This window comes from Canis aureus, chromosome 12 (assembly GCF_053574225.1).
Source record: "Canis aureus isolate CA01 chromosome 12, VMU_Caureus_v.1.0, whole genome shotgun sequence".
Taxonomy (NCBI): Eukaryota; Metazoa; Chordata; class Mammalia; order Carnivora; family Canidae; genus Canis; species Canis aureus.
This window is the reverse complement of record NC_135622.1, coordinates 13,853,578-13,861,310: the sequence shown is the minus strand read 5'-3', so window position 1 is coordinate 13,861,310 and position 7,733 is coordinate 13,853,578. Positions and strand designations below refer to the sequence as shown.

Sequence of the window (7,733 nt, the reverse complement as noted above, 5' to 3'; positions counted from 1 at the left end):
TTACTCTGGAGTCCGGGGCTGTTGTTAGCCTCCAGGACCAGATGGGGGAATGCTGAAGGGTATCTGGGCCGGTGTGGAGGCACATGAAGCGCTGAGGAACATGCCACCAGGCCGCACCTGAGCAAAGCTGGAAGCCAGGAGCCCAGCCCCGCCCCCAGCAGGTGTATATTGCTGCCATGGCAGGCAGCCCTTGCCTGCTCCAGAGAGCTGCTAGTGGCCAGGGGACAGATGCCAAGCTGACTGTCTCCCTGTGGGTCACCCTGCGGGAGCCTTCAGATAAAAACCAGGAGGAAGCAGCTCTTGTAAGCTTTGCCCCATGGTTTGGGGGCCCTGTCCTTGTTCTGCCTCTGCAGCTCTCCAGAGTGTTTCCTGTATTGTCTGGGGGCTGGCAGCCCAGAGCCAGGCTGAGGCCTGCCACAGACTTTGTGTCACACCCCATCACCCTCTGAGGCACCAATCTTGGGTCACTTTTATGGACTGCCATTCTCTACTACTCTGAAAAGGCAGGCCAAATAAACACCAACCTGAAGAAGCCTGAGGCCTTCCTTTCCCTGAGTCCCCCATACCACCTCATCCAAGATCCACACACCGTCCGGGATTGCGCGTGCGGAAGAATTTTAATAAAAACAAGCAACTCAGAAGGGCAGGCTGGCCGTGTAGACTCGGTGCTATTCCTGGCCTGGGAGGCCAGGAGGCTCTCCTAGGAGCAGGAGCTCCCAAGACAAATACAGAGCAACAAGCAGGCTTTGTCTTCTCCCTTTGAAGATGGAGTGTCCAGGCTGGGCCTCGGCCACACAGGAGGAGAAAGGAGGCCAGGCTGGGGGTAGTCAGGCTGACAGTCATGGGCTTTGGGGGCCCAAGTCCTTTGGGAAACTCCCCAAGGATGGTCATTTAAGAGTAGGTATATGTAAGCTTAAGAGGAAGACATTTCCCTTGGCTTTACTGTCTGGCTGGCCTCATATTGTCACCTCACTGAACACTCCTTCCCTCAATCAGGTACCTGCTGTCCCCAACGTGAAAATCAGTCACTACGGGCCCAAGGCATGGCACAGATGGGGGAAAAACAAACATCAAAAACAAAACTGAAAACTTTTTAATCCCTTGGTTCTGTGGAGATGGATTTTTTCCAAAAGAAATTTAATTAAAGACAGAAAGAGACCAACATAAACCAAAAAAATCACACACACATGTGAAAAGTGCCATGACAGCCCTGGAGTCCTGGCCTAATAGGTGGGAAATCTGGGCACAGGGTTCTGGAGCCCCCAGAAGCTGAGCCTGTGGGAGCCAACCTTGTCTGCAGCAGGTTCAGACGGCCCCAGGGGCACCCGGCCCTTCTGAGGGTGTGAGCCAGGCAGTCTGGTGGCCCCTGGCAGAGAAGCTCACATCTTGGCAGCTGCCCCCAAATCAGCCAGACCCAGTGGTCAGAACCCAGAGTTCACACCCTGGGATGCAACCACTCACTGCCCATTTCACGGCAGTGAGAGTCAATGCTCCCTGGTACTGAACAAAGCCCGTCCTGGTGAAGCAGCTGACCTTCCTCTCGGGTGTATCTTTCATTTTTTTTTTAGCAAAAGCAGCCCTGTTTGGGGGCACCTGGATGGCTCAGTGGTTGAGCATCTACCTTTGTGTCAGGTCGTGATCCTGAGGTCCTGGGATCTAGTCCCACATCGTGCTCCTTGGAGGGAGCCTGCTTCTCCCTCTGCCTGTGTCTCTGCCTCTCTCTGTGTGTCTCTCATGAGTGAATGAATAAAATCTTTAAAAATTAAAAATTAAGAAAAGCAGGGCTTTTTTGTGATTTTTAAATTTGACAAAATTTTGTTTGTCCAAATCAATCCAGCATGTTGTGGTTGGAAATTCCCCCTACCCCTTGCATGCCACCAGAACGTCAAGGCTTTGGACATAGTTTAAGCTTCTCCCCCAAAACCCCCACAAGCCACCTTTACTCCCTTTCTGATCCGACCCCAGTCTTCAAATTTGGGCACGGTGGTTTGTCTCTGTCCAAAGCCCTTACCTCCCCCCCGAGAACATTTTGTTGGCTCAAGCTGGTGGCTCCTTCCTGGAACCAGGGTGCCCCTGCCCTGGGGAGACACCTGCCCTGCCCCCATACTCTTGCTTATGGGCACAGCTTCTTCCAGACAGCCCCTTTCCATGTTGATGGGGGCCTAAAAGGGAGATTAAATGAATGATTAAATATGATTAAATCATTAAAAACTATTAAATAAATGAATGGTGAATGCTAAACTCCTATTCTGTCTTCACATACCAAGTCCCCAAATGCCTAGGCAGATGCCCTCACTCCAGATTTACCCCTTCTTTCTAACTCTTGTCACATCCCCGGTCAATACGCTGTTGTTGCATGTTGATTCTCTCCAGGCCTTGCTTGTGGCTGTATCCCCCCTAACTCTGGGGACAGTGCCTGGCTCATGTAGATAGATGTCCAACTGTCAGTGGAAGTTGTGATGTCACTGGGTTTTCTCAACCTTAGCTGTGATCTTTTTTCCATCTTCTGTGTCCACCATGCCCCTCACGTCTAAGCTTGAGCTCCTTCTCTTCCCTTTCGTCATTGGGCTCATTCAAGATTCTCCCAGCAGGCAGCATAGCTGGGAAGAGTGTAAGCCATCAAGGCCTCTGCTCTCTATGAGCTTCTCAAGGGCAGTGGCCTTTCATTTTTATCTTGGCTTCTCTATCACAGCATCAGGCCTGGTGCTCTGTAACTAACTGGTAGGCCAAGAGAAGGAGGGGGCTGACCAAACAAATATTTTTCTCAGAGCTTTTATATAATGATCCTCATTCATTAGGGTTCCTCTCCCTTTTACTTTTCTAATTTCTTCTTGCTGATCAGAATTAAATCCAAAAGAGTATTCCATCCCTCTCCCCCACTGGCCCATCTGCTTCATTAACTTCCTGGAAGACCACTCTTGTGTCCTCTCTTCTCTTCCCATTCCCCACACAGAGGCCCATTGGCTTACCTTGGTATCAGTCAGGACAGGACAGGTCATGATACAGTGACAAATAGCCCTCAAATAGCAGTGATTTGAGTCTGGGTGACTCTCCAGGGCAGGATATTTCTTCCACATAATGTCTTAATGTCACACCTCCACATCAATAGGTGCTGCCGCAGCCATCATGCTGGAAGAGAGAGAAGTGCCCAGGTGAGCACAGCCAGTTTAATCTTTCCACTGGAAAAGAGTGCACACCCCAAACCCCAATCACATTGGATTCACCAAAGCAAGTCACATGACCACTCAATGTCTCGGGAATGGGGAAGTACAACCCCCCAAGTACCTAGACAGCAGGAGACCAGATATTGGAAAACGGCAGTGATCTTGCCCGCAGCAGAGTTGGGGTCCAGCTCCTGCCTGCTGGGCCTGTGAGAGGTTCCATCTGTGGCTGAGGATAGATGAGAAACAGAACAATGACAATCACCCCACTCTAGATCTGAACTCGGTCACTCTAATTACCATACCAGTCACTTCCCGTGATGTCTGCCAGGGTTCACCAGGAGCCCTGAGTAACCACAGCCTCACAGTCAGCACTGGGGGAAACTGCCAAACTTCTCTCAGGACAGTGGTTTTCAATTCAAGTCTGTGGGACTGGGGCCTGGGACCCAAGGCCTGAGCTCCTTGCCCTGCAGCCTCTCCTCCAAACCTTACCCCTGCTGATGGGGCACACCAGGAAGACTGACTGGAAGGAGACAGCCCGGCTGGGGCACCTACCCAGATCTTCCCCTGCTGCGGCCCTTTCCAAAGTCTGCTCCCTTCCCTTCATCCCCATGCTTAATATCCCTTTATCTAGGGGGCCTTTTCCCTTCTGGCTCTTTTGGCTGGCTCCTATGGCCCAAGTTCCTGAGATGCAGTCCAATGGCAGAGCCAGAGAGACCAGGTTTGATCTCTGGTTTAAAAATAAGAAGGAATAGGGACACTGGGTGCCTCTGTGGTTGAGCATCTGCCTTCAGCTCAGGTCCCTACAGCGAGCCTACTTCTCCCTCTGCCTATGCCTCTGCCTCTCTCCTTGTGTCTCTCATGAATAAATGAATAAAATATTTAAAAAAATAAGGAGGAGGCTGGAGTGCACAAATAAATAAGTAATATCATTTTGGGGGGTCATATGGGGACATGGTGTGGGAGGACATGATTCATGGCTGCTATGAAGAGATGGAATCAGAGCAGAGACCTACAGGATGGTAGGGAATCAGAGTGACCTGAGTTCCAAACATGGAAGGAAAGACCAGCCTTTACCAGGAGAAGGGTCTTCTATGCCTCTGACCCCAGGAATGTGAGGGTTGAGTGGCCAACACTGCCTTATTAAATTGAGTTTCAATAATGTCCTTCCTTGGTGTGTAGCCTGAATCCATGCAGCTCCTACCTAGTTTAAATCTCTGGGTTTAGGGGACAGAGTCGCCAGAGCCAATTCTTTAAAAGCCCAACAACTCTCCTTTTTTCCACACTGCTCCCTGTCTGTTTCCCTCTGACAGTGCCTATCATTACAGAGTTTGAACCTTTCTGCAGAATTTCCATGTGTTTCCCTGGGCAGTCTGGGTGAGGTATTTGTCTCTGGGGCAGATAGGAAGGCACCCCAGCCAAATGCTGGCCTCAAGACCTGACCTTTTGGGGCCTTCTGGTCTTGCTCCCATTCCCTTGATGAATTCTGACACATCCCAAACCTACTCTAGGGCCACAGCCTCTGTGGTTCTAGCTGAGCTGCATGCAGATGAGTTTGGGGCACTTATTGGAAGAAGTGTGTTGCTTGTACAATCCCAGCCTGCGGAAGGGAGAGGACACCAGTGAAGGTTGAAACACTCTCTACTCAGAACAGTTCCCAGGCTCACTGAACTCCCAGGCCTGTCCTGGAAGGACAAGGAAGAAAGGACCAGAGTGAGTCAGGGACAGCTCAGAGGTAAAGCCTGGGATAATAGCGGAGCAGATAGATGTGAAGTGCCTGACATAACAGTCAGGGCCCTCAGGAGACTGGGTTCTGCTCTCTAGGCCCTGGAGAGGAACTGGTTCACTAAGAATGGGTGTCGATGGGGGATCCCTGGGTGACTCAGCGGTTTGGCGCCTGCTTTCGGCCCAGGGCATGATCCTGGAGTCTCAGGATCGAGTCCCACGTCAGGCTCCCTGCATGGAGCGTACTTCTCCCTCTGCCTATGTCTCTGCCTCTCTCTCTGTGTCTCATGAATAAATAAATAGGATCTCTAAAAAAAGAAAAAGAAGAAGAATGGGTGTCGATGGACAGGCAGGTGTCTAGGGCATGGGGCTCTGGGTATTACTGACCTGGAGAAAACCTGTGAGGCTGCTGTAGTCAAGTGGGACCTACCTGGGACAGAGGTGGATTTGTCATGCCCACGTGGTGGCAGTATCCTTCAAGGCTCATTGTTTACTTTTTTTTTTTTTTTTTCTTGAGTAAATTTTCCTCTTTTTCTCCACCCATGGCCCTCAGCTTCACCTGTCTCGGCTAGACTCTTTGGAACATTTTTTCATCACTGACACCCATCAGTATTTTCCCAGGTTGGCCTCCATACCACTAAGGACTCTACTTTCCCCTGCCACCCTTCTAGGTGTTCTCCTCTTCATATGGCTTCAGTAGTAACCTCTCTTCCCCTTACCCTGTGAATAGAGCCCAGCAACCTTCTGACAGGACATACCGTGATCTGGCCATAGCTTACTTCTCCCTAGTCTTCAAAGCCTCTTCATTAAATGACCGTTTCCTCATTCTTAATGGGCAGAGGCTCAACCAGAGTGTGAACAGAGATAAAGCCCAGCCTGGCCCTCCAGGAGCTAAGTGTGATAGGAGAGACACAGATTACATGCTTCCTAATCAGAGTCTCCCAGAAGCAGACCCTGAAATAAGGATTTGAGCTGAGTCATTTATTTAAAAGAGGTTTCCAGGAAACATCAGTACCAGAGCAGAAACAGGGGACAGGGAATAAGAGGGTGGTCAATGGGTGCCCTAATAAGCCAGGAACTAGAATCTGATTCTCCTAGGCAACTAGAATTTAATTCTACTGGGGATTCTCTGGGGACCAGCATAAGACACCCACTCAGTTATTTTACCCAAGAGTGAGGGAGCTATGTATTTATTGGTTGAGAACTGTTTTCAGGGAGCATTAATACTCCTGTACTTCTAGCCTGCTACACAGAGAACAAAGCTACTGGTAACCAGATAAACCCTGCAGGAAAGTAAGTGTGAATGCTGCTGCTTGGCAATTGAACTAGAATGCACTAAAATGGAATTGGCAAGAAGGTATAGGCACCAACAGCATCTGTTACAATGTACTATGGAGTTTGTTTAAAGGAGGCAGAGATCAGGAATGGCTCCTATAGGAGTTAAATTTAGGTTGATTTTGAAGACTGGGTAGGGTTTGAAATCCAAAAACAAGGAGAGGCATTCAAAGATAGGGGAAAAGCAAGAGTAAGGTTGTAGAAGTGTAGCCACAAGAACAGTAGAATCTTAGAAGATTCATGGATTGAGAAAATTTATTAGGTGATGTACAACCCATGGAAGTTATGGGAAGACCAGTGATCTATGCATGAATGCAAACTAATGTGGTATTGTCTGTGATAAGACCAAGGAAGGTTTTAGGAGAAAGATTCAATGAGTACATCGAATTTGTGTTCTCCATGAGTCCTCCAGGTGAGGATGTCTGGTTGGTAGTTGCACATATGGGTCTGAGCTGGGGTAAGAAGCCTGAGCTAGAGATGGAAACTCAAGGGTCACCTCCTTATAGGTGGAAGTCAAAGCCTGGTGACTTTTCTAGTGAGACCACCAGAAAAAAAGGGACCAAAAGAAAGGTCAAGGAAAATATGAGAAAAAGTGGGAAAATACATACACTTTGGAAATGGAAAAAAGGAAAAGATGTAAAGCAGAGAAACAAAGAATCAGCAGAACTCTAAAAGCTTAAGGAGGAAGTGCTTTAACAAGGAGTTGAGGAACAATAAAATATTCTGCCAAAGACATGGTGGACAAAGACTATGGATATAGCATTAGAGACAAAAGCAGAAGTGTTCGTGGGGTACAAGTCTGATGGTAAAGACTCCTGAATAGGATTCATGATCCACCAATCTTCCAAAAACCTCTGTTTTGTGATTGAGAATTAGGGCATTAACTGAAAGGAAGCAGAGATAACAGAAGGCATTTTTTTAAAGATGGAAGGAGGTAGCATTTTAACATATATTAAATAATACAATAAGATTTTAATTTTATTATAATATTAATACTATATTAATACAGATATATTAATATAATAATACATTTTATATATATAATGAGAGAAAGCCTGGGCCGTTGCATCTATTAAACTTAGAATTATGGCCTATGAAACTTACTATCTATGTGACTTTGAGAAATTACTTCTCTGAGCCTTTGTTTTCTTATATGTAAAAATCAGGATAATACTTGTCTGTAGATTGCTCTGGGAATTAAATGAGATAATGCTTATACATTGTTCAGCAGAAAGCCTAAATTATCTTCAAAAACATTCTTTCTCTTTGTTTTTCCATTATGCAAAAGAGGTTAGTTTGTTTCCCACCCAGATAAGAGCTTACGTTTTAGATGGTTTCATATACATAAAGGTTTCTAAAACTCAGAAATTAAGAAGCTTCAGTTTTAATGATCAACCAGAAATAAGAGAGCAGACATGGTCCCATGAATGTTAGGGAGTTGGAGTTTATCATCCTTCATAATGCTAGGATCTTGGGATATATGCTTAGTACAAGAATAGAGTAGAATAATAT

General features: G+C 47.3%; 1 long non-coding RNA gene across 1 annotated transcript; it reads right to left on the bottom strand.

The window, feature by feature from the left end:
• Window positions 1-610: 610 nt before the first annotated feature.
• Window positions 611-5,945, bottom strand: LOC144324627 (uncharacterized). The gene is made up of 4 exons (XR_013390060.1): window positions 5,645-5,945; window positions 3,286-3,390; window positions 2,970-3,129; window positions 611-2,162 (listed from the first exon to the last, which is right to left on the bottom strand). It is a non-coding gene; the product is annotated as an uncharacterized LOC144324627 (long non-coding RNA).
• Between the last annotated feature and the right edge of the window lie 1,788 nt (window positions 5,946-7,733).